We start from the raw sequence: 19,238 nt of genomic DNA on the forward strand, positions 1-19,238 counted from the left end.
GATTCCCACTGCATTTGTATTTCAGATCTTTCGCAGCAGTTAACTCGTATGTTATTTTTGAAAGCACTATCATGACAAATAAGCGAGTTCGGTATTTTGAAAAACGCAAGGAGTCATAGGATTTGTCAAAGGTCATTTGTGATAAAGAAAAAGCAAACGAAGCGCTGGCTGTATGAGCTGTATAAATTCTGATCTTTATGATTTATGTGTAAAAAATATGTTTAATCTGAGGAACGGAGGTGCCAGATAGCGGGAAAGCCGGTGTAACAGTGAGAGAAAGGGGGCAGATGCAAGTGGGAGGCGGGGAGCGACTGGACTAGCGGAGAGACATTCTTGGCATCTGAGCCGCTGCCTGTGTACAGACCTGCGTTTCATCCATAGTCAGGATCGAACCAGAGTTCATCAACGGGGATACACACAAAATGCTGTAGTAACTCAGCGGGACAGGTGGCATCCCCGTTGATGACTGGTGCTCGGCTTTCGCCGGCATCGAGGGATTTAACTGACAGCCACTGGATAAGGCGAGAGGTGCAGCCGACGGTCCCCGGCCCGTCGGGGAATGGGTTCTTCTGGAGTTGGAGCAGAGTTGAGCTGGAGTTAGCGTTTTTTCTCCGCGCTGGCTGTGAGCTTCGGGCCATCACTGCTCCGGGCCAGTCCAGTCAGTCCAGGGCTGTCAGTTAACCCGGCGGGACAGGCAGAGTTGAGCTGGAGTTGGCGCTTCTTCTCCGAGCTGGCTGTAAGCCTGGGGCTGCCGCTGCCCCAGGCCGGTGTCCCGTCAGTCCAGGGTCACCCCGGACATCTCCGGCTGTTCCTGGACAGGGATGGTCCAGTAGCAATTCAACAGCGCTTGCAGCGCCGGAGACCCGGGTTTCGATCCTGACTATGGATGAAACGCAGGTCTGTATACATGCAGCAGCCTAGCTGCCGAGAATATTTATTTCGAGTGACCTATGACCTGGGCATGCACAGTTGAAATACCGAACTTGCTTATTGCAAGCAAATCTTGTTCCCGAGTCATTTATTTTATATGTATATTGCTTTGAGATATTGCAGAGACGTGCCAGTGCTCCATGTAAATGCGTCGTTTTCCAGTTAATAAGGCTTGGGGAACACCTGCTGGTAATTCGTGAAATTTGATTCTGGAAAATACTGGATGAGAATATTATATATCATTGCACTTTCTTTATGACTTTTGGAATGAGTGGCTTTATTAAGAAGTTTATTTTAAATTTATTAGCAACTAATGCAAATGTTTTGTTACGAGGAACTAAATATTTTTGTTAGAGTTGGTCATTCAAAATGTGTGGTGACAGAATTTGAGATGGGGCTTGAAGCTATTAAGGTACATTAAAATGTTAACAGGTTTGTAGTTAAATTCTTTGGTGCATTCTTTAGCAGCACAAAACAGATGGTCAACTGGTAGACACAACTAGGTTTTCATGTCGGAAGGAACAGCATATGCTGGTTTGCTAATGCTACACTTGGAGGTTTAAACCAGATTGGCAGGGGGGGTGGGATCTCATGCAGGGCAGGGGCACGTGAGAGGCTAGTAGGTGGTATGGCAGGTGGTGTAGGAAAGGTTAGTGGACAGTAGGCAGGTGAAAGGCGGAGAGCGAGGAAGGAGGGTTGGTTTAAACTGCACGTATTTTAATACAAAGGGCCTGACGGGTAAAGGGCCTGTCGCACGAGCATGCGACCTGCAAGCGCGACCAAACCGGAAGCGGGGGACCGCGCAGAGGTCGAGTGATCCCTGTACAAGGCCGGTCCCACCAGCACGCGCCTGCATGCGGCGAGCGCGACCAAACCGGAAGCGGGGGCCGCGCGGAGGTCGAGTGAGTGACGTGAAGTTCGAGCGAAGTCCGCACGTGACGTATGGTGTCAAGACACTGCGTATGGCGTCGAGACACTGCGCACGCTCGTCTAGGCGCAGAATTTATGAACACGGTCAGTTTTCCGCACAACTCCATACAGCTCCGACGATCGGAGTGGGACAGGCCCCGCGAGGCCGTACGGCTCAAGCAACCACGTTAGGTCGCCCTTGCCGCATGGAGTCGCGTGCTCGTGGGACAGGCCTTTAAGGCAGATGAGCTTACGGCCTGGATAGGTATGACTGAACCTGGTTAAGGGACGTGAAGGACTGGCAGCTCAATGTTCAGGAGAGGCAGGGTTGAGGGAAAAAGAAGGGGGGGGTTGCATTGTTGGATAAGAGGGATGTCATGGCTGTGTTCAGAGGTGAAATTATGGACGGTTTGTCTAGTGAGGCTAAATGGGTGGAGCTGAATATCACGAAAGGGATGATCACCTTGTTGGGGTTGTCCTACAGACCCCCGAATACCAAAGCATTCTAGCCAGAGGGAGAGAAGGTGAGAGAAGAAGCAGATGAGAGAGAGGGAGAAGGAAGAAAGAACAGAAAGAGAGGAAAGAAGAGCAAGTGAGGCACCTTCCAACTAGCTGTATTCCCCAGAGCAGGTTAGAGGAAGACTGAGCCATTGGGATAAACTTGAGACCACAAGTGCCACAGTGTGGTCAAGACTGGGCTGCCTGGAAGAAGCCAGGGCCTCTATTGTGGCTATGACTGTGTGGCCAAGGCAAGCTTGAGACAACACTGCCTCTTCCTGTCCATGGACAACAAGGAATTGGACCCACACACAGAGGCAAAGACTGAGCTATCGGGATAATTTCAAGACCACCAGTACTTCCTCTTGAAGTTCCAAAGCTGAGCCACAAGGTCAGGATAACCCTGGGATCACCAGCACCCCCTCTCAAGGCAAGAGTGAACTGCAGGGAGAGACCTGAGATCACCACTCATCCTCCTTTGAGACCACGACTGAGTTGCCAGGACAAGCCTGAGATTGCCAGTGCCACCGCACATGCGCCCTAACGATGAGGGATAGTATCTCCATATGGTTCTGAACTTTGTTGTCTCTGTAAATAAAACCTATCACGCGAGTTCACCCTACTGCAAGTGCCGAACCCGGCACCATCTCCCATGCCACAAATGCTAAAAGTAAATGATTGGACATATGCAAGGATAGGAGCAGGAGTGATAGGTTTGATCAATAAAAAGTGTACAATTTGTTGTTCCTAAGTGAACAGCTCCATAATTGTGAATTGGGCTACATGGTTCAATTTCAACAGAGAGGAATTTTGCATGTGGTATGACACCATGGGCGAGCTGGACTCCAGAAAAGCAGTGATAAGGCACATGAACATTTGTAGCAAAATAGCAGGTTCATGACTTCAATTCCTAAAAATATGTACAATTTGTTCAAGCCACACCTGTGTGATTTTTCTGAATACTCTGCTAGTTTTCATGATATTGCAAAGTCAAAATTTGAGGTATATAAAGATGGTATTAAACTTAATGACAAAAGATACAACGTGTTAATGTTGTATATCTGTCCATTGTCCTCACTGTCACATTAAAATAAGAATGTAATTAATGATTGTCTGCTTCCCACACAAACATTAATTTTAACTTGATTAATTCTTATGCAGTCTGACCTTTACAAAACTATTTACAACTGTTTGCCCTTTACCACAGAACAATGAACACCTTTTATGATGATATTTATCATGCATTAATAAGTCTACATCGCTACAAGCTTCTGGAATTCAGAAACACACATTCCAAGACTTACCACTGAGAGATGAAATGTACTGTGAAATGGGACTCAAATTTAGATTTCAGTTCAGTAATAACATTATTGCATTAATTTTGTATGAATAACTAAAACCAAATAAAGAAAAATGAAAGTAATTGTTTAATTTGCAGATTAAGTGGAAACAGATCCTTTCTACTTCTGTCTATTCAGTGATTTCATCAACACTATATCCTCTTAAAGTTCCAAAAACTCACCCAAAGCATGTATTTTGAACAAAATTGGACACAAATGACAACCAGATATTTAATTTTATCAGCATTGGTGACAGAATATGTATTAGCATCTTACCCAAAACAAATTCCCTGATCGTTAATAATAATAATAATAATAACTTTATTTGTTAAGCACCTTAAAAACAACCAAAGCTGACCAAAGTGCTGTACAGAAAAAAGAAAACAAGCAAGACATCATAAAACAGGCAGAACAACAGAACATACAACTAACACGAGGCGCATAAATTACATACAAAAATCCAAACAATAAATTAAAAAACATAAAACACAAGTACAAACAACGCAGCAAAACCAAGCAAATAAAGTTAATAAACAATTCGACACCTCACTGGTCTACAAAGGCCATGGAGAATAGATATGTCTTCAGGAGTGATTTAAAAACAGCTAGAGAAGGGGCCTGTTTAACGTGCAGAGGCAATTCATTCCACAATCTCGGAGCCGACACAGCAAAGGCACGGTCCCCTCTGAGCTTCCGCTTAGTCTTTGGCTCAATCAGGAGCAGCTGATCATCTGACCTGAGAGAGCGGGAGGGCGAATAAGGGTGAAGAAGCTCAGATAGGTAGGACGGGGCAAGACCACTTAGGGATTTAAAAGTAAATAAAATAATTTTAAAACGAATCCTATACTGAATAGGAATAAACAGAATGATGGTATCGTACGGTCAGGAACAGGCTCTTTGCCCCATTGTGTTCATGCCGACATCAAATATCTGCCTACAAAAATCCTCTAGTAAACCCATTCTATTCTCTTCTTCACATATTCACGAACTTGCTCCCGTTCTACCACTCGCCTACATCCCTGGGGCAATTTACAATGGTCAGTTAACCTCCTGTCCAGCATCCACTAATGCTAGTAGGCCTTTGCCTAAGTAGTATATCTGTACCCATATAATGTAATATAAATAGCTCTTATCCATTTTTCTGTACATAGAAAAGATTGTGGTTTAGTTAATTTACTGATTTACAATTTTCTATGATCAAAAGCTGCACACAATTTCAAAATAATTCTTGCAAATAATAAATTGAAAACCAAGGGTAAGTATAAATGTTATTTCATTATGAAGTCGTGGATTTCTGAACTTCTTTGGATATCACCTTGGCTTCTGGAAAAAACCCCACAATTTCTAGACTATTACACTCTATTGCGATTAGGATCACCTTGGATGTCATTTTGTGAACAAAGCAGTTAAAGTTGCAAAGTGAGAAGATTTCCATCCTTGCCGTGTTTGGAAAAAAATGCAATGAGTGCCCAAGGGGAAGAACTAGGATAAATGTGGTTGAAAGTCGTGTGATGTGAATATGTGATGTGAAAATGGGATAACATGTAACTAATGTGATGAGTGATTGGTGTGAATTCAATGGGCCGAAAGGCCTGTATCTATGCTTTATCTTTCCATCAATTCAATCGAGTATGCATTCAGTAGCTGTACAAATATGCTTTAATCTGGTCATTTGATTTGAAATTTGGGAACTGTTGTGCTGCTAATGCTATGTAAAACAAATGCTAATGTCCACTTTTGGTGATTATCTGAGAATCTCCTCAGCCAAGTACACCCTAAAATGATGCAGTTAGGAATGTTTTTATTGCATAAATCCTCAAACAATGCAGAGAACTATTGATTCTCGTCTTTAAGTCTTTAAATTTTTTTGTCAAGATTTGTTATATGCTAATGCAAAAAATTGAAATTGGTGCATTTTATAAACTCCGTGCATCACTTTTTTCATAATTGTGTATGTAGGATTAAATTAGTTTTAATGAATATTTAGGAACAATGCAGGTACTAATTTCCAACATGTTTGACCTATGTCTTTTTTCAGATATATGGGGATAAACTGAATCTCGTCAGTCAAAAACTAAGTTGCGTATTTTATTGAAAACAACGTAGGTGTGTACACATTAATGTATGGTAAGAGTCTGAAGAAGGGTCTCGACCAGAAACGTCACCTATTCCTTTTCTCTAAAGATGCTGTCTGACCCGCTAAGTTACTCCAGCATTCTGTGTCTATCTATTAATTTCATTGTTCTGTTCCGGTACATATGAAATCTTGACTTTTGAAGTGCCTTTGCTGGATTCCCCCTTAATATACAAATCAAATGCTGGTAACTCATTAACATTTTGTAAGGGACTGAGGAAAGAGGTAGACAAAAATGCTGGAGGAACTCAGTGGGTGAGGCAGCATCTATGGAAAGAAGAAGGCGACATTTTGGGTCGAGACCCTTCTTCAGAGTGAGAGAAGGAATTAGATGGAAACACTTCAATAATGTCAAAAAGCAAAGTTAAAGCTAGTTTCTAAGAAGTAAGAAATTGAAATATTAATTAACTTCAGTTTCTCCATTTATATACTCATTGACCTATCGAGTGTTTATTATTTTTACATTTCCAGCATCTAAAAAACTTTTTTTATTTAAGATCATAATATTAAATAGATCTTTCACAAGAGGGTGCTATTGTAACTCTCATCAACTAATATTCTAACATTTTTGGAATTCATGGTGAATGTTGCAGAACAGAGGTATCTGGGAGTGCAGGTACATAGTGCCCTAAAAGTTGTGTCATAGGTAGATAGGGTGTCAAGAAGGATTTTGGTAAGAAGGATTTTGTGTTTGAAGAAGGGTTTCGACCCGAAATGTTGCCCATTTCCTTCGCTCCATGGATGCTGCCTCACCCACTGAGTTTCTCCAGCATTTTTGTCTACCTAGGAGTTTGGTAAATTGGCTTTCATCAGTCAGGGTATTGAGTATTGAACCTGAGACTTTATGCTACGGTTGTATAAGATAGTTGATGAACCAACTTAGGAGTACACTGCTCTGTTTTGGTCACCTTGCTATGGGAAAGATGCAAATAAAGCAGAAGGAGTACAGAGAAAGCTTACAAGGAAGTTGCCAGGATGGCAGCAAGCTAGGACTTTATTCCTTGGAGTGCAGGAGGCTGAGGGGTAATCTTTTAGTAGTGCTTAAAATCAGGAGAATGGAAAGGGTGAATGCACAGTCTTTTACCCAGGATAGGGGAATCAATAACAAGAGAATATATATGTAACGTGAAAAGGGGTAAGATTTAATACAAACCCGAGGACAATTTTTTCACTCGGATGGTGATGTACACAGCTGGATCTGTGTTTATTTTATATTTTGTTGCATTATGAATGTCACAATGAAAAGACATAGTATAATTAGGTGATTCAGCCTGCTCATGGTTGATCTATTTTTCCCTCTCTAACCCATTCTACAGCCTTCACTGTCACCTTTGATGCCTATACTAATCAAAAATCTAACAACCTCCTATGATCTCTTCTATTACTTTTAAATACCTGATGGGTCAGAGATAAATTTCATTTTCCCATTTTAATTCAATTATTTGCAATTTTCCCTCCAGGAAAACATGGTGTCAATGAAATTATGTACATACATAGAATAATACATGAGTAAATATACATAAAAACATAAAATTGAAAACCATAAATTGAAAATAAAATGGGATCTCTGCTGCATGGCATTCTCGAATTATTAATTGTTGTTTTTTTTATCCACTCTAACTTAATATGTGAAGGTTGGAAAATCAATAACATTTTCTGTTTTTTAAAAACAAAAGTATAATTTCCTTCACTGCTATGGTACTTGCACATTTCTTCTATGTAACACTTTAATACAGCCAGCTTGTTGTGATTGATGTACAAGCAAGGTCAACTTCATATGGTATTATTTGACTCTACAAACATTTGGGTAGAAAATACTAATGCATTAATTCAAAGAAGCACTTCAGTCATTGGCACTTTGAAATTAAAATTGAAATTACCAGCAGTGCATATCTATCTGGAACGTAAAAAAACTACTTTCAGTGAAACTCATTCTTGAAAACAAACTTAGCATATTTTTTTGTGAATACATTCGAGTGTTTATTTAAAAAGAGAAGAATTTGCTTATATAAAAATATTAAATACACTAAACTAGGCATAACCCAAATTGAGGTGTGTCATACAGTCTTCAGGGATAGTACTGAGTCACAATCTCAATTGTGCAAACATGCTTACAGCATTACCAACTGGAAGCTGTTGTTATTTCTTCTTATGAGTAAAGTAAGCTGCAGAACTTTTCAGTTTGCATATTGTTTTTTGAATTTTAATCCTTCTGTTGAAATAAATCAATGGTAATATCTAAACAATTCAATTGAGATCTTGTTCCCGAGTAGATCAATTCAATGTAAAACTCTATATAAAGTAGTTGTTGGGTTTAAAAAAAAAAGATGAATAATTATAATAGTACTTTGCAGGAAAAAATGTGTTAATTAAAAAAATGCGTGTAAAATTGCAGAAATCTGTATCCTCCAAAAACATTTCATTAAGGCAATCTTGCTGTCACATATTCGTTAAACAGGATAATGAACAAAATGTCAGAAAGTGAAATGTAAGAAATGGCTGATAAATTTGCAGCTCTGCAGAATTTATATGCTCCTTTTAATAATGTTTCAATATATGAGCATTTTATTTAAAGAATGAAACAGTTGCCTGGTTGCAAATTATCTGGTGTTTAAACTATGCCATCTGTTAGCTGGTGAAAAACATCTTTCCACCTCAGCTGAGGTCACTGGTGCATACCCAAAACAAACTACAGACTTTATATCCATGTCGATATCTTGTGCATTACAACTACCTTTGAGAACTTTAGCCATGTTTTGTATTTTTTCAAGATCTTCGTTACCTAAAATCACTCACATTTTCCTTGTATGTCTTTACCTACATCGCCAGGAACTTTACGAAAATCGTCAGTTACTTTGTTGAAAACCTGCAAGTTATTCACTAAGGTTACACAAAAAAAAGCTGGAGAAACTCAGCGGGTGCAGCAGCATCTATGGAGCGAAGGAAATAGGCAACGTTTCGGGCCGAAACCCTTCTTCAGACTGATCGGGGGCGGGGGTGGGCGGGGACAAGAAAGGAAAAAGGAGGAGGAGCCCGAAGGCTGGGGGATGGGAGGAGACAGCAGGGGGACTGAGGCAGGGGAGGAGACAGCAAGGACTAACAAAATTGGGGTAGTTATTCACTAATGTTAGCCACGTTTCTCAAGGGAAGTGATAGCTTGTGGGAAGTTTGCAAAACTGGAAATAATAAACACAAGATCGCAGTGGAGGGACATTTTCTGTATGATTTCACTGAAGATCCTGACTGCAGCAGATTCGTCTTCAAAATAGCTGGTGATTTCATTTATCTTTTCAAAATTTGCAGCATTGTGGAATACAGCAGAGAGCCATGTACCTCACCTAGTCAAAATGGGCTGAAGAGGTAGCGGAATCTCGGGTGCCATTTCCTTGAACAACTACACATGTGACGGTGCTTTGAGGAAGATTTTCTCGACATTGGAAACTAGGCAATTGACATTTGGAAACAAGCTACGTATGTGCTTGGCAATTCTATGAAGTCCTTGAGCTAAGCATGTCAAATGCAACATTTTGGGGAGTAAAACAGAAGAACATTCTCGTGTTTTATACTGTCTGGCCAAAGTACAGCAAGTGAAGATGTAAACAACTGAGCAATAGTTGAGCTGTTTGACTTCTCCAATACTTCCAGTCAACAAATACTCCTTTGATGGTTGACCAGTGTACCGATGACCACATTGGCAACATATCACCCCACCGCATCAGTTGTTTAGGAGTTTAGGCGGCACGGCTCTGGCCAGCAGCGGCCTCTGCAGCCTGTCCGCGTTTTTGTTATTTTTTGTCTGTGTTTCTGTGTAGTTTTTGTTATTTTATGTTGGGGTGCGTGTGTGGGGGGATGGGGGTGGGGTGGGAGGGGGGGGGAAACGTTTGAATCTCTCCCTGCACTGGAGACCCGACCTTTTCTCGTCGGGTCTCAGGTGTCGTTGAGGCCGCAACGAGGAGCGGCCTCCAACGGGAAGAAGCCGGGGACTCTGGTGCCGACTTACCGTTGCCGTCGCGGAGCTGGCCGAGACCGGAGCGGTGGAGGAGCGCTGCCGCTGCTGCTGCTGAGTCGGAGGCTGCTACTGCGGGTCTGCGGACGGCTCGGACGACCCCGCGCGGCTCCCTGGAGGGAGACTGCTTTTCGGGGCTCCTGCAACGGCAAATTCTCCCGCCCATGTTGCGGGGTCGAAGAGCTCCTGGAGCGGGGCCTAACACCATTGCCCCGCGCGGCTGGAACGGCCGCAGGACTTTGCGAGCACACACCGGGGGCTCCAACACCAAGACCCGGTGTGCGACCTCGCACCACCCGGCGTGGCTTCAATGGCCGCGGGACAATCGCCATCGCCAGCCAGGGGCTTTGACTTTGATTCTGGCATGTGGGGGGGGAGGGGAGTGAGAGTGCAGTGGAGAGAAGTTTTTTTGGCCTTCCATCACAGTTATGTGATGGATGTTTATGTTAAATGTAATTATGTTGTGTCTGGGGTCTATTTGTGTGTAATGTATGGCTGCAGAAACGGCATTTCGTTTGGACCTCCAGGGGTCCAAATGACAATTAAATTGACTCTTGACTCTCTTGACTCTCTCTTGTCTCATCTATTGAGATCCTTATTTTGTTGCATGCAACTTTATCTCTAATTTTCTGCACAACAATGCTGAAGTTGATGTTGACATAATTTTTCCGTAATGGTAACTCGCTTGGTATATGTTCCTCTGTGTATTTCTCTAAAAAACGTCAGAGATTTGTTTTTGGAATTCCAGCATCAATTAATGCCTTGCACAGCTCACTCAAACTCAGATTTGCGACTGGAGCCAGCAATAAATGTAGTGAGGAGACAAGCTTGGGTATTTTGTTTGGGTAGTCTACACCCCAGCGGTATCAACATTGACTTCTCTAATTTTAGATAGCCCTTGTTTTTTCCGTCTTCCCCCTTCCCCCTTCCCAGCTCTCCTTCTAGTCCTACTGTCTCCACCTCTTCTTTTTACCGCACACCCCCCCCCCCACATCAGTCTGAAGAAGGGGCTCAACCCGAAATGTCGCCTATTCCTTCTCTCCATAGATGCTGCCTCACCCGCTGTGTTTCTCCAGCATTTTTAGTCTACCTTCGATTTTTACAGCATCTGCAGTTCTTTCTTAAATAGATCATTTACTCGAGAGAGCAGGACGGGAGGTGGAAGAAGAAAAACATTTAACAGTGCCTTTAACAATTTCCCTTGTTGTATATTGCGTAATATTGATATTGTTTGCACATACTAATAAGAAGTTGAAAGCTGGTCTCAATTGGTTGGTTTTCAGCTGTAATTTGAATGTTGCTTTTCTATATTTCAACTTTTGTGTGTATATGGAATGAGGTGCCAGAGAAAGTGGTTGAAATAGATACATAACATTTAAAAGACATTTGAACAAATACATAGATAAGGTTTGGAGAGATACAGGCCAAAAGGAGTCATATAGGATGGGTTTCTTGGTTGGCTTGGATGAGTTTGGATGAAGGGCATATTTACATGCTGAATTACTTTGACTAAATCCAAATGCATCTTATCTGCTGGTTCCCCTTTATCTAATTTTACAAAAACATTCTGAATGAACATCGCTATATCAAAATTGTATCTCCCTTCATAAATTAACTATGTTGAATCCTATTATTCAACTAATCCTTTCATTATATATTTTAACATTGTTCCTCCTTTTTTAAACATCAGGGCCATACTTGCTACCCTCCAATCCACAGGAACAAATCCAGATTCTGCAGAATCCTGGATGATTGCTACCTCTAAAACCACTTCATTTTGGATGTAAATTATGAAGTATTTAGGTTTATTCGATTTTCCAGCTTGCCAACCTGGATACTTTAATAAAAAAAATGCAGTTCCTTTAATTCCTGGTTCTCCAGACTGGGAGATCGTTTCGCTGAACTCCTTCGCTCAGTGTGCCTGGACCTACCTGATCTCTTGGTTGATAAACACTTTAATTCTCTTTCCCATTCCCACACTGACCTTTCCGTCCTAGGTCTCCTCCATCGTCAGAGTGAAGTTAAACGCAAATTGGAGGAACAGCATCTCATATTTTGCTTGGGCAGTTTACAGCCCAGTGATATGAATTAACTTTGAGTAACCCCTGCATTCCCACTCTCCATCCCTTCCTCCCCCACCCAAGTCGCACCAGCTTCCCATTTTCACCCAACAAACGGCTAACAATGCCCGTTTCCTTCATCATCATTACTCTTTTGCGTATCTTTCATTCATTGTTCTATATCTCTCTACATCAGCGTCCATATCTCGTTTCCCTTTCCTGTGACTTTCAGTCTGAAGAAGGATCTCGACCGAAACATTACCCATTCTTTCTCTCCAGAGATGCTGCCTGTTCTGCTGAGTTACTCCAGATTTTTGTGTCTATCTTCGATTTAAACTAGCATCTGCAGTTCCTTCGCACACTATACATTGCATCATATTTTGTCCTTGCACAATGTCTTTTTGTCCTTTTGGCTTTTGGGAGAATTTGATTGTGGTGCTAAACCTATTTTTGAGAAGTCCTTTATGAAGAAGCAATTGTCAACCTCCTGCTACCTATCTAAAATTAAAGTTGTTCCCACTGAGCTATCAAACATAAGAAGTATGTTTCATTGTAATGGCACTTGTTAATTTTGCACTTGTAACATCTTGGGTAATGTGCATGAAGTAGTTTCAGCAAATTAAAAGAAAGTATGTTCTGCATCAGGCATACAAGTCCACACAAACTGTTAGGGAATGCAGTGTTCAATTTTTTTGAAAGGAGGTCTGATGCATAAACATATGACGAAAATGTGATTGAGATTGACTTTACCAGGTCAACAGTGTAATGTGTAAATTTTGTTTATAGCATTTAAGCTTCCTGAATGATGACAATTTACCATTGTTGTATTTCGGTGATCTTCTACAGTTTGCAGTAGTGCACATTACTGTTATTCTTGTCATCGTGAGCAGTATCTATTTATTAGGGTAGAGTTAACTGGAGGTTTCAGTCTTTGAAGTTATGGATGTTTGTACTTCCAACATGAGAAATGTTACAGACCGTATTTCTGTTCCAGTGGTTATTTTAATTCTTTCGACTGCAGCTTATTTTTAAATGGATTCATCCACAGAAGAAGCTTTATAGTCTATCCAAACAAATAGATAATGAAACATCATTTATGAACTTGCCTCTTATAAGCAGTGCCGGATACCCTCTGGGATAGTCAAGTTGTCAATTTCAGCATGATAATCCTCTACCAATAATACTAGAAGAATTTGGGACTATTATTTATTGGGCACAAGTTCCATGAAGTTTCCAAAAGCTGCCACTGAAATTAGACCAAGAGCACAGCATATTTTGGGGGGGGAAAAAGCATCTTTCTTTTGTGACGCATTCAATAAGATCCTGATTGATCTAACACTTGCGCTTGATTCTTCTATCCTTTAATTCCAATAATTTCAGTCTAAAATATATTCATTGACTCTATATACCCTGGCCGTTGAAGTGGAAGATTCTAAATATTCTCAACCTTTTGACAGGAAATCTTTCCTCATTCAATGCCTTTTAGTTTTAGACCTTGAAAAAACAGTCTCTCAACACTTCCCCAGTAGATCCCTCGCAGGAAGTATTTTCATAAAACATGATTATAAATTTATAATCTTGAAGAGGCATTCATCAACCTTGTGGTTAGATTTAACGGTGGTGACCTATAAAGCATATTCTGTGGCGCTCTCTCTCTCTCCCCAATGAAATCGGCCTGTGTGCAAAGACTGTGGTGCAAACTACGGACTCCTGTATTTAAAATAATTAAGTCTCAGAATGCTAACAGAGCTGCCCTTCAAAATTGTAGAGGAACAAGGTCAACATTCGAGATGTTAACATTACATACAAAGGATGATCAACAGACGTAGTGTACAAATATGGAATAAGCTTCTCTGACAAGCTCTAACAACAATACCTTGTATGGTTCAGCGAAATATGGGAGGGATTGGTTGACATTTACAGCATAATGAAGCAATATCTACCATGATGCATTCCTAGTTAATAACTCGGGAGTAGGCTCATTTGGTCCCTTGAATCTGTTACACTATTTCGAGAAATTATGTCTGCACTGTCTCCTGATTCCATGAAACTGACATTGCTTCAGATGGCTTAACAAGAGAATGGGATGGAAGAAAGGAGAATTAGCTGTCTTCGACAGGATGAGCACATCAAATTTTATGACAATGTATAGACAATAGTTAGCATTAAAGAAATATACAAATTGCTAAAGACTTCTGCCCCTTTAAGACATTAAACCCCCCAAAAAAGATCAATCCATAGTTGATGATGGATTAAAGATGGTATTAAATCAAAACGAGGCTTGTAAACTTCCATCAATAGGCCTGCAGGGGAGAGCATTTTTTAATGCAGCAAAGAACCAAAAGGTAAACAAAGTAAAGATGGAATCTGAAAGTAAACGGGCAAGAAACATAAAAATAGACAGCAAGCACCTTAATTCATTTAAAGAAAAAGACAAATGAGGGTAAATGTAGGGTTTCAACAGATAGAGACAGAAGAATGTGTTATGAACAATAAGGAAATGCCAGAATTAAGTCGTATCACACAAAATCTGCACAATTTGGAATAAGAGGTAGTGCATTGAAGACTGAGGTAAGGATTTTTTTTACAAAGGCAATCCTTTGGAATTCTCCATCCACAAGGGCGATAGACGCTCGGGCACAGTACAGGGGTCATTCCAAACTCGGATTGCTAGATTTCTGGACATTATGGGAATCAATCGCTTGATCATTGCTTTGATCAATGGTTTCACTTCTGTCCCCTTCGTGATTATTTTGCAAATCTCACCTCTTGTGAGCATTGCTCCAGATCTGTGGTCACTGAACAAGGAAGGCAGCCTTTCATCTGTTCATGTAGCACATTGTCGGGGATTATGTTCAGTTTTGAATTCATTGTGTGTCACATTAAACAGATGAAGGCAGTAAGAAATGTGGCTGGCTGAATCTGTGACTGTGGGGCTCCAGTCATACTTCTTCCTCTTGTCAACAAGGGAAATATTTGTTGTGTGAGCTTTTTCAGCTTTTGTGCATGATAGCAAACAGTGTAGCAATGTCTTCTATCTACTATTTTGTATCCGTTACAACAGATACAAAATAGTAGATAGAAGACATTGCTACATTGTAATTTCAACATTAAAACATTAGGTTAAAACTAAGTTGTGGGTGACATCACCATTACAGTTCATCTTATTTGGCTGTAATTCTGTATGTTAATGATTGATGGCATGGAGATCTCCTTCCCAGCATGTCAGAAAGTTTAAAAATTCCTTCCCCCACCCTCATCATTATGATGGCAGAACAGTCTGATATGAACTTGATGAACCAACGTCAACTACACCAGTAGAAATTGCATTACAAATTGCACCTGACATTCATTAAGAACATTAGTTCTTAATAAATCTTATAATGTAAGGAAACATGCACATAATTCCAGTAAAAGGAATGAGATTTTTCCATAACCTTGTGGCGATCTACGTAAAATACAACTTACATTTGAGTGATTTGGAAATTAATCCAGTATCTTATTATTAGTTTGTTTATGCTAAATTAGTTATTTAAGAATTCTTTATAATGGAGAAATAGAAACACAGGCCTCATTTCCATAATTTATATTGTACTTTCAAGACTATCTGTAGAATATTCCAGAAACTGTGATCATGGTAGAATCTTTAGCTAAAATATTAATTCAATCTCTGAATTCACTGAACCTTGCTGTACTTGGCCTCCATTGCAGAGAAAGGCCACACACAAATTGGAAGACAGCTCTGCTGCTTGGATAGCTTGCAGCTCAATGTTATAAACATTGAATTCGACATCCAATCTCACGCAATACACCTCCCCCTTTTTCATCTGCTCCCTTGCACCCCGTGCACATCCATTTCTTCCATCATTTTCCATTACCCCCGTCACTCTGTTCATTTCCCCTTCTCCCCTGTACACTCCTCTCATTCCACAATCCTATATTTTCTTTAATTCCCTCTTTCTTCCTCCCCCCCCCCCAACAACGTCCCTTCCACTCATTTCCCTCTCTCTGGTTTTACATTTCACTCTTCCGCTTTGTCTCCTTTTCACCTCTAGCTTTTGTCACTATCTCCACTTATTTGCCAATCACCTTCCCCATTTTTATCCACCTACGACTAGCTAGGCTTTGTCCCACACTCACCTTTCTTTTCCAGCTTTCTCTCCCAGCTGCATCAATTTGAAGAAGGGTCCCGAAACATTGTTTGTGCATTCCCACCACAAATGCTGCCTGACCTGTTGAGCACTGTCTTTAGCTCAAGATTCCAACATCTGTAGTTCCTTCTGTCTCTGTCATAATTAAATCCTATTGCCTTTTGTTCCATTGACTGTGTAATATAATGTGTTGCCTTAACATCAATCTGGTCTGCAGTTTGACACAATTGCTAGATTGCTGAATTGTCATTCTTATATTATAGCCAGAAATATTTTTAGCAATGAAAGGTAATACTTGAAATTTATGGTGTAGATCTTTGGAGGAAATAACTGAATTATTATCAAGAAAGGTTGATTACAATAGCCTACTTTGGCTAACAGTCAGTATGTTAAAAATGCACCTCATTTATATTTACTTTGTAATTCCATTGGGGTCTCCTGGAGTTTGATTGCCTTCAAGGAGGGATTCTGAAAGGAATTTCTCAGATTTCTTTTTCTAAATTAACCCACAGTTTATTTTGCCACTCCCAAGAGATTGCATGACTACAAGAGAAAGGAAATGGATTTGATGGTATGCCAGGTTACATTGTGCCAAGATCGACAGGCTCAATAAACAAACTCATAATTTTCCTGTTCTGTTTCAAATGTTCAATATTTTACCAGCATTGAACAGTGCAGCTTTTGAGACAAGTTATATTACTTTGTTTTTGTTTTTATTGTTGCCTTTTTTTTTTGAAGAATACTTCAATAAATTCAATTTGTACAAAGTCTTGTTTTCAAAATATTCTCACAAGAATTCTATAAATTCTATTGATGTGATATTCTAGCAAGTACAGGGGCATACGTAAAAATCAGTATTTCACTCGAGTAATCTCGCTTCCATGATAACACTCCATTGAGAAAATTGAGGAATTTTGCAGCAGTCTAATCTTTCAAAGGATATGTGTATTTATGTTGTTATTACTGGTTTGGGGAATCTAAACTCAATTCCTGGACAATATAAAATCACTGCTATTACAGATTGTGTTTCACTTACCAGATCCAATGGGCTTTTTGGATCTAGGCTGGGTGATATCAGAGATTATTCCTATAATCGGAGGTGAGATTTTATTTGTGGAGATGCTGGATGTGTTCTTTTAACAAGGATATATTATGTAATGTTGACAACTCAGCAATGCTATTTAAACTTTGACTTGTATCTCTATTAGTTTCAGAAGATCTCTACTCAAATAGACCCTTAAAATATGTTTGCTTTGTGCTAAAGCATGCCTTGTTTGATTGTCAGAAATGTTCATAACTGAATTACACTACTGAAACCGGCAGCCTATTAACATGTGTCCCTTCAGCCTGTGCAACCTTTTACTAAACCTTGATAGATCTGTAATTATTTCCATATGTGTGCCTTTATCCTATAACTATTCATGGCTTTCATTAATAAAATTATCAGTCTGGGATTTAAGCAAATGCCCAAGTATTTATCATTTTTTTGTGTGCTGAACTCTTTAGTAATTTCAATCCTTAAAGATCAATCTCATAATTTTGTAGTGTTTCCCTAATTTGTGATTGATTATTGGAAATATTTTCTACTCTTATCAGTTTCCTCAATATGAATCTTCTGAATTCCAAGGATTACAACCTTAGTCAGTGTAATTTCTGCTCCAACTCATTATCTATAATGCACACTGTCAAAAGACAATCTGTTACTTTTTAATTGTGAAGTCTTTGTGAAGATGTGAAGAAGCACCTTGCTGTATGGACCATGTTATGGGAAATGTAATACTTTTTCACTGGTTTAGCTGAATATAATGGATGGTTGGGAATAAATAATCCCGGGCCCAACCCAGAACCAAGCCCCAAGAGAATTTCAAATATAATGGAAAACTTTACATTTACCTCTTCCTGTTTATACAATGATCATTGGGCTGGTAATTTCAGATGGAATATGAATTTTACTCATAACATTTTGTTCCAAAGAGGGCTTCCCAAGATATAGAAACATAGAAATTAGGTGCAGGAGTAGGCCATTCGGCCCTTCGAGCCTGCACCACCATTCAATATGATCATGGCTGATCATCCAACTCGGTATCCCGTACCTGCCTTCTCGCCATACCCTCTGATCCCCTTAGCCACAAGGGCCACATCTAACTCCCTCTTAAATATAGCCAATGAACTGGCCTCAACTACCCTCTGAGGCAGAGAGATCCAGAGATTCACCACTCTCTGTGTGAAAAAAGTTTTTCTCATCTCGGTTTTAAAGGATTTCCCCCTTATCCTTAAGCTGTGACCCCTTGTCCTGGACTTCCCCAACATTGGGAACAATCTTCCTGCATCTAGCCTATCCAACACCTGTCTAAATAAACTATCCACCACGGTGAAGCATGAGAAATATAGGGTTTGGAAGTTACAAAGTTAAGGCAGCAATTATAGAAGAAAACCTTTGAAATTAATGCCAGTTTAATATAAAAGAAAAACGTAGTAAATGTAACTTCTGCCAGAAATAAATAAATATATATTTCTTGAAGACGGACACAAATGGCTGGAGTAATTCAGCAGGTCTGGCAGCATCTCTGGGGGGGGGAAAAAAGAATAGGTGACATTTTGGGTCGAGACCCTCCAGGCTGAGAGTCGGGGGAACAACAGATATAGACTGCTTAGGATAAATGAATGGAAGATATGCGAAAAGCCATGATAATCAAGGAAATGTGGAACACATAATAGGCCATTGTTGGATGGGTGATAACAGATATTGTGACAGACGAACTCCACATGATGACAGTAAAACTAGTATGACAGCTAGGATGGGGGAGGGACAGATAGGGGATGCAAGAGTTATTTGGTTGGAGAAATCAATAGTCAATAATCATATTGCTGGATTGTATGTTGCCCAAGTGAAATATGAGATGCTGTTCCTCCAATTTAAGTTTGGCCTCATTCCTCCATTCATTTCTCCTAAGTACCGTCTATATCTCTCGTTCTACTTTCCCCTGACTCTGTCACTAGAAGGGTCTTGACCTGAAATGTCACCTTTTCCTTTTCTCCAACGATGCTGCTTCACCCGCTGAGCTACTCCAACCTTTTGTGTCTCCAGCATCTACAGTTCCTCCTTGCCTAAATATTTCTTGCTTTGTTTGAGAGAGAGGGGGGGGGGGGGGGGGGGGGGGGGGGGGGGGGGGGGGGGGGGGGGGGGGAAAGGGGGGGGGGGGGGGGGGG

Source organism: Leucoraja erinacea, chromosome 31, assembly GCF_028641065.1.
Source record: "Leucoraja erinacea ecotype New England chromosome 31, Leri_hhj_1, whole genome shotgun sequence".
NCBI lineage: Eukaryota > Metazoa > Chordata > Chondrichthyes > Rajiformes > Rajidae > Leucoraja > Leucoraja erinaceus.